Consider the following 10167-nt stretch of genomic DNA (forward strand, 5'->3'; position numbering starts at 1 on the left):
CTATAAGAAATAATTGTTGTTATGATGCTAGGAAAAGTGATTGGAATTATCATTGATCAAACTTATGCACTTTGCTAGAATTCACACTTCATAAATTATTTCTTTTATCATTTACCTACTCGAGGACGGGTAGGAATTAAGCTTGGGGATGCTGATACGTCTCCAACATATCTATAATTTATGAAGTATTCATGTTGTTATATTATCATTCTTGGATGTTTTACAATCATTTTATAGCAACTTTATATCATTTTTTGGGACTAACCTATTGACCCAGTGCCCAGTGTCAGTTGCTATTTTTGCTTGTTTTTTACATCACAGAAAATCAATACCAAACGGAGTTCAAATACCGCGAAACTTTTTGTGGATTTTTTATGGGCCAGAAGACTCTTGATGGGCCAAAGCAGCACCTAGGGAGCCCTAGCGCACCCTGGAGGGTTGTGCCCACCTCGGTGGCCTCCCGTACCCCTTATTTGCACTATAAATTCCCAAATATTCCAAAACCCTCCAGGGTTAACCTAGATCAGAAGTTCCGCCGCCACAGGGCTCCGTGGCCATCGAAAACCAATCTAGACCCGTTTCGGCACCCTGCCGGGGGGGGGATCATCTCCGGCAGCCATCTTCATCATCCCGGCGGCCACCACGATGAGGTGGGAGTAGTCGACCCTCGGGGCTAAGGATTTGTACCAGTAGCTATGTGTTTAATCTCTCTCTCTCTCTCGTGATCTATAGCATGGGCGTTGTTAATATAGTCGGATCATATGATGTTTCTCCCCTCTATACTCTTGTTGTGGTGAATTGAATCTTTACCCTTTGAAGTTTTGTCACGCTGAATTGAATGTTCAGATTTGAGAAGACATGATGTATTTCTTGCAGTATGAATAATTGAGGTGACAATGGGGTATCATTTTGATTCACTTGATATACGTTATGGCACTCAACTTGCGGATTCCCGCAGTGATATTGGGGTAATCTATGCATAGGGGTTGATGCACGTTTTTATTATCTTTTCTCCGGTAGAAACTTTGGGGTCTCTTTGTAGTTCTTTTTGTGGATTGAGTATTATGAATATGAATATGCTTTGGTGTTATTCTAGTACGAACTCTAGGATAGATCGAACGAAAAAAAATAGCTTTGTGTTATTTTACTACAAACTCTTGAATAGATCGAGCGGAAAGAATAGCTTTGAGGTGGTCTCATACCCTACAAACAATTTTTATCTTTTTTTCTCCGCTAATAGGAACTCAGGAGTGATTCTTTATTGCACTTTGAGGGATAATTATATGATCCAACTATGTTAACACTGTTGAGAGATTGCACTAGTGAAAGTACGGACCCTAGGCCTCATTTTCGAGCATTGCAATACCGTTTTTGTGCCCGTTTACTATTTGCTACCTTGCTGTTTTTATTTTTTAGATTATAAAAATATATTTCTACCGTCCATATTACACTTTTATGACCATCTCTTCGTCGAACTAGTGCACCTATGCAATTTTCCATTGTATTGGGTGTGTTGGGGAGACAAGAGATTTCTTGTATCTGGTTGCAGGGTTGTTTGAGAGAGACCATCTTCATCCTACACCTCTCACGGATTGATAAACCTTAGGCCATCCACTTGAGGGAAAATTGCTACTGTCCAACAAAACTCTGCGCTTGGAGGCCCAACACGTGTCTACAAGAATAAAGTTGCATAGTAGACATCAAGCTCTTTTCTGGCGCTGTTGTCGGGGAGGTGAGTGCTTGAAGGTATATCTTTAGATCTTGCAATTGAATCTTTTAGTTTCTTGTTTTATCACTAGTTTGCTCTATAAAAGAAAACTACATAAAAAATATGGAATTTAGGTTGCATCATATTATTGATCATCTTTATAATATCTTTCTTGAAAATGATGGTTCGGAAAATTGTGCTCAATTGTTAGAAGAAGAAGTCAATAAAATGTTTGGCACAAAATATTTGAATGATGAGCATGATTGCAATGTTGTAAGTATGAATTATTTGAATATCCAAAATGCTAATGATGATTGCACAAGTCATGACAAAAATGTTTCTCATAAGCATGTCACTTTTTGCAGAGTGAATTGGGAGTGCAATTGCACACCAAAAAGGGAAGATGGATTTTGTAAGAAGCATAAATATTTAGAAATAAAAAAGTTGCATGAGAGGCTATCGGATTCCGGGTTCCGGCAGACCCTTAAGGTTCAAACTCTGGGGTGCGCACGGAGATCTTTCCACTACCGACTCACACTTCTATGGCTCGCAAGAAATCTAGGCTGGAAAGAAGAACACACAGAGGACACGAGGTTTATACTAGTTTGGACCACCGATGTTGTGTAATACCCTACTCCAGTGTGTGGTGTGGTGGATTGCCTCAGGGGTTGATGATGAACAATGCAGGTGGAAGAACAGCCTCGCGAGAGGTGTTCTTGAGCTGGTGTGGTATGTTCTACTTGGTCCGGATCCCCTTCCCTCTATGGTGGCTATTCCTACTTATAGAGGCCCTGGTCCTCTTCCAAAAATGTGAGCGGGAAGGGTGCCAACAATTGGCCATTTTGAAGGGGAACATCTAGTACAGGTTATCCTGACCAAAGGTGGTCTTTGGCTGCCAAAAGCACCGGTGATGATGACGTCTTGGGCTCCACGATGACCTCCGTCCTGCCGCTCTGCTGGTCTTGGTCTCGTTGCACCGGAATGGTAACCTTTGCCCGATGCCTTGGACTGTGCTTGTTCCCTTTGCACCGAAGGGGAAACAAGGACACTGCACAGGCCGGTGCCCGCCTGGCGCCCGCCTGATCTCGATCGTCATGGCTTGCGTCACGGGCTCCTCGCGAGGTGCCCCTGCCTTGATCTCTCCGCCTCCTCGCGAGCCTGCATGATGAGGCTGCTCCTGAGGAAGCTTCATGTCGTCCGCCCCGCAGGGCTTGGCCCCTCGCGAGGGTCTTGAGTTTGAGCTGATGAAGCTGGGCCGCACTGGGCCCCCACTCGAGCCATGCCGCAGGCCGCAGGTAGGAAAGTCTGGGGACCCCCGTTCCCAGAATGCCATGTTGATGTAAGGAAGCTGCTTTAGAGTATTGGCAAAAAAATATTACATGCAGGTCCAGATCTCCTTGCGTTCGTTGGTGGGGACAGTAGCCCCCGGGCCCGAGGCGCGCCCGGGCTGGGCCTAGCAGAGAAGTGAAGGGGCAAGCGCGAAGCGCCAAGGGCCCCAATAGCCTGCGGCCTTGGGTGCCGCATGGCGACAGATTGGTCGTGGGCGTATGTGCTTCCCCACGACGCCTCGGCGACCGCACGACTTGGCAAGTCCCTGCGTGCAGAGAAATGGGTCATGATTACCTGCGATCGTGGTGGTCGGCCGTTGGCCTTCTCCAGCTATAAGTACGGGACTGTGCGAGCCTCGTTAGCATATCCCTTCCTGCTACTCCTTTTCTTCTTCTTGGCTACTCGTCATTCCCATGGCTCCACCAAAGAGATTCTCGGCCGCGGAGAAAGGAAAAGCTCGTCCGGCAGGGCCAGACTCCCCACCGACCAAGCACGGCCGGGGCCGCCCTCGCAAGCACCCCGCGGTCCCCGTAGTGGCATCTCGTGGCCATGGAGGCGGTGCCCTGTGCGGTGGTGAGCGCCCGGTTGCCGATGGGAGGCACGCCTTGGCTGTGAGGCCCCCAGGCCGCGCTTTCGCTTGGCGGAGGTGCTGCCGGAGTTCGTCATGTGGTTGGCAGACCCGACCAGCACCTGGCTCCAGCTCCCCAGTTTCTTCGTAGGTGAACTGTCGGCCGACGCTCGGGGCAGCCTCTGGCTTCAAGCAGATGGTTGCTGTAGCAGGGCCTCCTGGGCTTCGCTGGAGGTCTCGGGGATGCGGTCCTGACCCGCGGCTGGCAAACATTTGCCCGTGCGTGCGGCCTGAGCCGGCGGTGCACCCTGCACTTCAAATTCGATGGCGACTCCACCCTCTACGTGAGGGTGTTCGGGGAAGACGATCGCCGCGCTGGGTGCTGCCCTGAAGACGATGACTGCAGCCGCCTGCCCAGCCCCGGTGCTGACCAGGATGAAGACGGCGGCAGGCGTGTAGGCGGCGGCGCTTGGGGCTCGCCAAGCTTTGGCGACTCCTTCTCAGGCAGCAGCTCCTCTAGTGGTGGCCACGACTAGCCCCCGCGCCGTCGCGCCCGCCTGGGTGAAGGTAGCGGGTCAGCCCGCCGTCGCGCCCGGGTGAAGCGAGAGGAGGGATCCGCCTGAGCCCCCAGAGGCAGCTCGAGCTTTCGCCGCAAGTTGGTGCCGAACAAGTCCTACCCATTTTGTTTTTCTTCTTTCCCTGCGCAGAAAAAGAAGGTAGTATAGGGCCCTACGGGGACGTGTTAGAACTGTTGTTCTTAATCATTGTGCTGCTTCAGCTATTTCTGCGTTATGTTTCCGTGCCGCATGCCCATGTGCGGGGATTATTTAGCTCAGTGGGGCTTGACGTGGTCCTCGCCTCCCGAGGCTGATGCCTCGCCGCGCGCTTCATGTCCTGCAAGGATTAGCAGGAGGAGTAGCCTTCGGTCTTGTTGCGAGGGCAATCGGCCCAGGTCCCGCGCTCGTGTCGCAATGCCCGTGGGGCACGGACTGGGAGGGGTGCTCCCGCAGCGGACCCGGACAGGAAAGCTTCAAACGATCGGGGCAGAAAACACTCGCGAGGGTGCCCGCGAACCTCCCTCGCGAGATTTGCAAGAGAAAATGAGGCAAGTGAGTGAAAAGGACAAAGAATCACAAGCCTGGGACGACAACAGCTCCAGTAAAACTTCAAACAGGAACGAACAAGCCAACTGCAGAAAGCAAATGAAAAATCCGCGTCCGGCACCTATTCTAGTCTTCGACGTCTTCTCACCAGCGCGGAGCTAAGTGCTGCCACTGGGCGTGGGCGGGAGCCCCCGAGGCCCGAGGGCGGCACTCTGGAGACTCCGAGGCGTGTACAGCCCCACTCATTATTATGTGAGAGTGTCACGGGCGGCGAGCTTCATAGGCATTGGCCTTCTTCACAGGCACCAGGACTTTCCCAAAATGCGGCAGCTTCACAGGCATTGGCCTTCTTCACAGGCACCGGGCCTTTCCCAAAACGCGGCAGCTTCACAGGCATTGGCCTTCTTCACAGGCATCGGGCCTTTCCCAAAATGCGGCAGCTTCACAGGCATTGGCCTTCTTCACAGGCACCGGGCCTTTCCCAAAATGCGGCAGCTTCACAGGCCTTGGCCTTATTCACAGGCACCGGGCCTTTCCATAGGCGCTAGGCCTCGCTCAGGGATAGAACCTCCGGAGATGTTGAATGTTCCACGCGTTCTGGACGGGTACCCCCTCCAGGGTCTCCAAGCGAGCGGAGCCAGGCCTGGAAACATGAACAACCTTGAATGGGCCCTCCCACATGGGAGAGAGCTTGTACAACCCCTCCCTGGAGAGAACCCGTATGTGCACGAGGTCCCCTACCTCAAGAGTTCTGGGGCGGATGTTGTGGCAGTGGTATTGCCGTAGCGCCTGTTGATACCTTGCCGCTCGTAGCGCGGCTTGTCGACGGTGTTCCTCCCCCAGCATGAGATCCGTCCCCCGCATGGCGTCCTGCTGCGTCTCGTCGAACGCCAGGACCCGCGCGAAGCGACGCCTGACCTCGTGAGGGAGGACAGCTTCTGCTCCGTAGACGAGGAAGAACGAGGTCTCGCCAGTCGGCTTGGCCGCGGTTGTGCGGATAGACCACAGCACGGACTGGAGCTCGTCGTACCAGCCCCTGCCGCAAGCCTCCAGCTTCTTCTTGAAGGTCCTGGCTTTGAGGCCCCTCAGGACCTCCGCGTTGGCTCGCTCGGCCTGGCCGTTGCTCCGGGGGTGCGCCATCGAGGCGTAGCATATCTGCGTTCCAAGGTTAGCACAGTATGTTTTGAAGAGATTACTGGTGAATTGCGAACCGTTGTCGGTGATGATGCGGTTAGGCACCCCAAACCGGCTCACGAGACCCTTGATGAACTTGACTGCGGAGCCTGCTGGGATGGTGCGGACAGCTTCAACCTCAGCCCACTTGGAGAACTTGTCCACAGCGACGTAGAGGTAGCGATAGCCCCCTAGCGCCCGAGGGAACGGGCCCAGAATGTCTAGCCCCAAACTGTGAACGGCCACGAGAGGGGTATAGTCTGTAGACCCCCCGCCGGCTGATGGATCTGCCTAGCATGGAACTAGCAGGCCTCGCAAGCCTTCACCAGCTCAACGGCGTCGCTGAGTGCTGTGGGCCAGTAGAATCCACTGCGGAACGCCTTGCCGACGAGGGTTCACGACGATGAGTGGTGCCCACAGTCTCCGCCGTGTATGTCCGCCAGCAGCTCCTTCCCTTGCTCTCTGGAGATGCAACGTAGGGACACGTCATTTGGTCGCTTCCGGTAGAGCTCTCCATCCTTGATGCAGTAAGCCGTGGCCTGCCGCGCTACACGCTTTGCCTCCTCCTCGCTCTCCGGCAGGGTCCCTTGCATCAAGTAGTTCTTGAGCTCTACGATCCAACACCCTTCCTGAGGCTCTAACGCCAGGAGCAGGCGTGCCCCTGAAGCCGGGCCGCAGGACGGAGCTCCCGAGGTAGGCGGCTGAGGGAGCTCCTCCCTTGGTTGCACCGTTCTTGATAGTGACGGTGCCGCCGAGGGTTTGAAGAGCCGCTCCTCGAAGACGCCAGGCTCCTGAGGCAGCCGCCTGGATGCCCTCTTGGCAATGTCATCAGCCCCTTGATTGGTGCTGCGAGGCACATGCTGCAACTCCAGCCCCCAGAACTGCTTCTCCATCTTGCGAACCTCAGCAAGGTAGGCTTCCATGTGCTCATCCTTTGGTTCGTATATCTTGTTGGAGAAGTTGACGAGGAGCTGCGAATCGCCCTTGATGATGAGGCGCTTTACCCCTAAGGCGATTGCGGCTTTCAAGCCTGCTATCAGGCCTTCGTACTCTGCTATGTTGTTGGAGACCTTTTCTCCGTGCTGGAAACAGAGTTGCACGGCGTAGTAGAGTTTGTCCTGAGTGGGGGATATGAGCACTGCGCCAGCTCCCGCGCCATGTCGGGAGAATGCCCCATCAAAGTACATGACCCAGCCGCCTGGTGCCTCACTTCCTGGGGAAAGTGATCGGTCCTTGCCTGCCTTGAGACCCGGTGCTTCTGCCCATTCTGCCACGAAATCCGCAAGTGCGGCTCCCTTGATGACTCTGGTTGTACTGAATTCTAGCTGAAATGGCTGTAGTTCGATGTTCCATTCAGCGACTCTTCCAGCTGAGTTGGGGCTCCTGAGTACCCTTTCCAAGGGGTACGCTGAGACGACTTTGATGGGATGGCCTTGGAAATAGTGTCGCAGCTTGCGTGAGGCCACTAATAGCGCGAGGAGGAGTTTTTGAGGCATGGGGTACCGCGCCCTTGCGTCTCGTAGCACCGTGCTGACGAAGTACACGGGATGCTCGATGAGGTTGAGGGTGCTGGCGCAGCTTGCATCCTCCAGAGGTTGAGGCATCTCCTGAGATGGTGGAGCCCCCAGTGCTTGGTGGCTTGAAGAGGCCTCTCCTGCCCTGGGTGCGTTCCCCTGATGCGGCTGTTCCACTCTGGCTGTGGTCGTGGTCCTCGCGAGGCCCTCTTGGCTTTGCTTTGCTTCAGCCCGGATGGTGGTTGTGGCCTTGGTCCGGCGCTCCTCCCTGACCGCCACCAGGGTTGCGCTAGCAGAGTAGGGGGTGGCCGCAAGGTAGAGCACCAAGGGCTCCCGTGGACGTGGAGCTACCATCATTGGTGGGCTGGTAAGGTACCTCTTGAGATCTTGGAATGCCTTGTCGTCCTCTTCAGTCCATTCGAAGGGGCCCTTCTTCTTCATCAACTTGAAGAAGGGCAGTGCTCGTTCCCCCAGCTTGGAGATGAAGCGCCCTAGCGCGGTTACACGCCTGGTGAGCTTCTGCATCTCTCTGAGGGTCCTTGGCGGGCTCATGTCTTCGACTGCTTTGACCTTCTCTGGGTTGGCCTCGATGCTCCTGTGGGACACGAGAAAACCCAGGAGCTTGCCCGAGGGGACCCCAAACACGCACTTCTCCGGGTTGAGCCGTAGGTCCACTTCGTTGAGGCTCGCAAAGGTTTCCTCCAGGTCTTGTATCAGGGTTTTTGCCTCCCGGGACATCACCATAAGTGAGCGAGTCCTGGATTAGGGGGTGTTCGGGTAGCCGGACTATACCTTCAGCCGGACTCCTGGACTATGAAGATACAAGATTGAAGACTTCTTCCCGTGTCCGGATGGGACTTTCCTTGGAGTGGAAGGCAAGCTTGGCGATGCGGATATTCAAGATCTCCTACCATTGTAGCTGACTCTGTGTAACCCTAACCCTATCCGGTGTCTATATAAACCGGAGGGTTGTAGTCCATAGGCGATCAACTCCATATACAACAATCATACCATAGGCTAGCTTCTAGGGTTTAGCCTCCTTGATCTCGTGGTAGATCTACTCTTGTACTACCTATATCATCAATATTAATCAAGCAGGAGTAGGGTATTACCTCCATCGAGAGGGCCCGAACCTGGGTAAAAAAACATCGTGTCCCTTGTCTCCTGTTACCATCCGGCCTTGACGCACAGTTCGGGACCCCCTACCCGAGATCCGCCGGTTTTGACACCAACATTGGTGCTTTCATTGAGAGTTCCTCTGTGTCGTCGCCTTTAGGCCCGATGGCTCCTTTGATCATCAACAACGATGCGCTCCAGGGTGAGACTTTTCTCCCCGGACAGATCTTCATCTTCGGCGGCTTCGCTCTGCGGGCCAATTCGCTCGGCCACCTGGAGCAGATCGAAAGCTACGCCCCTGGCCATCAAGTCAGGTTTGGAAGCTTAAACTACACGGCTGACATCCGCGGAGACTTGATCTTCGACGGGCTCGAGCCATGGCCAAGCGCGCCGCACTATCTCGAGGGGCATGATCTAGCTCTGCCCCCGGACATTGTCCTGGAGGCCGCACACGCATCAGTTCCGACGCCCAACTCGGAGCCTATTGCGCCAATCGAGGATGAGCGGTTGGACGTCACCTCAGGGGCTGCGATCCCAAAAGCGATCGAGCTGAACGCTACCCCGCACTCTGCACGACCCGTGACTCCGAGGATCCGGACTCCTCCCCGGACTCCGAACCTCCCGCGCCCCTGCCAATCGAATTCGATTGTGCGCCGATAATAGAGTTCACCGCCGCAGACATCTTTCAGCGTTCGCCTTTTGGCGATATCCTGAATTCTCTTAAGTCTCTCTCTTTATCAGGAGAGCCCTGGCCGGACTACGGTCAGCGAGGGTGGGATACGGACGATGAGGAAATTCAAAGCCCACCCACCACCCACTTTGTAGCCACTGTCGACGATTTAACCGACATGCTTGACTTCGGCTCCGAAGACATCGACGGCATGGACGACGATGTAGGAGACGAACAGGAACCAGCACCTGTAGGGCGCTGGAAGGCCACCTCGTCATATGACATATATATGGTGGATACTCCAAAAGATGGAGATGGTGATGGAACAGTGGGGGATGATGCCCCCAAGAAACAGCCAAAGCGCCGGTGTCAGCGGTGCCGCTCTAAATCCCTCCAAAGGAAAACGGTGATTTTGGCATGGGAGATAATACTACCCCGGATAGCGCCGAAGAACACCCACCTCAGCAAGATTCGACACAGGAAGATGGAGAAGCCAGCCCTCATGAGAGAGCGGCAGACCGAGAGGTCGAGGATGATAACCATACGCCTCCCTCCGAAGACGAGGCAAGCCTCGATGATGACGAATTCGTCATACCATCAGACCCCGCCGAACAAGAACGTTTTAAACGAAGGCTTTTAGCTATGGCAAGCAGCCTCAAGAAAAAGCAGCAACAGCTTAGAGCTGCCCAAGATTTGCTAGCTGACAGATGGACTGAAGTCCTTGCGGCCGAAGAGTATGAACTCGAACGCCCCTCCAAGAGTTACCCGAAACGCAGGGCGCTACCCCGATCAGAGGAGGAAGCACCTACATCACCAGCGCATGACATGGCAGACCGGCCACCTCGCGGCCGTGACAGAGAGGCCTCTCGGCCCTCCACCCAAGCCATGCCCCGACACCACTCAACTAAGGCACGGGAAAATGCGCCAGACCTGCGAGACATACTGGAGGATAAGGCAAGACAAACAAGATCGATCTACGGATCGTG

The sequence above is a fragment of the Triticum urartu genome, chromosome 2 (assembly GCF_003073215.2).
Source record: "Triticum urartu cultivar G1812 chromosome 2, Tu2.1, whole genome shotgun sequence".
NCBI lineage: Eukaryota > Viridiplantae > Streptophyta > Magnoliopsida > Poales > Poaceae > Triticum > Triticum urartu.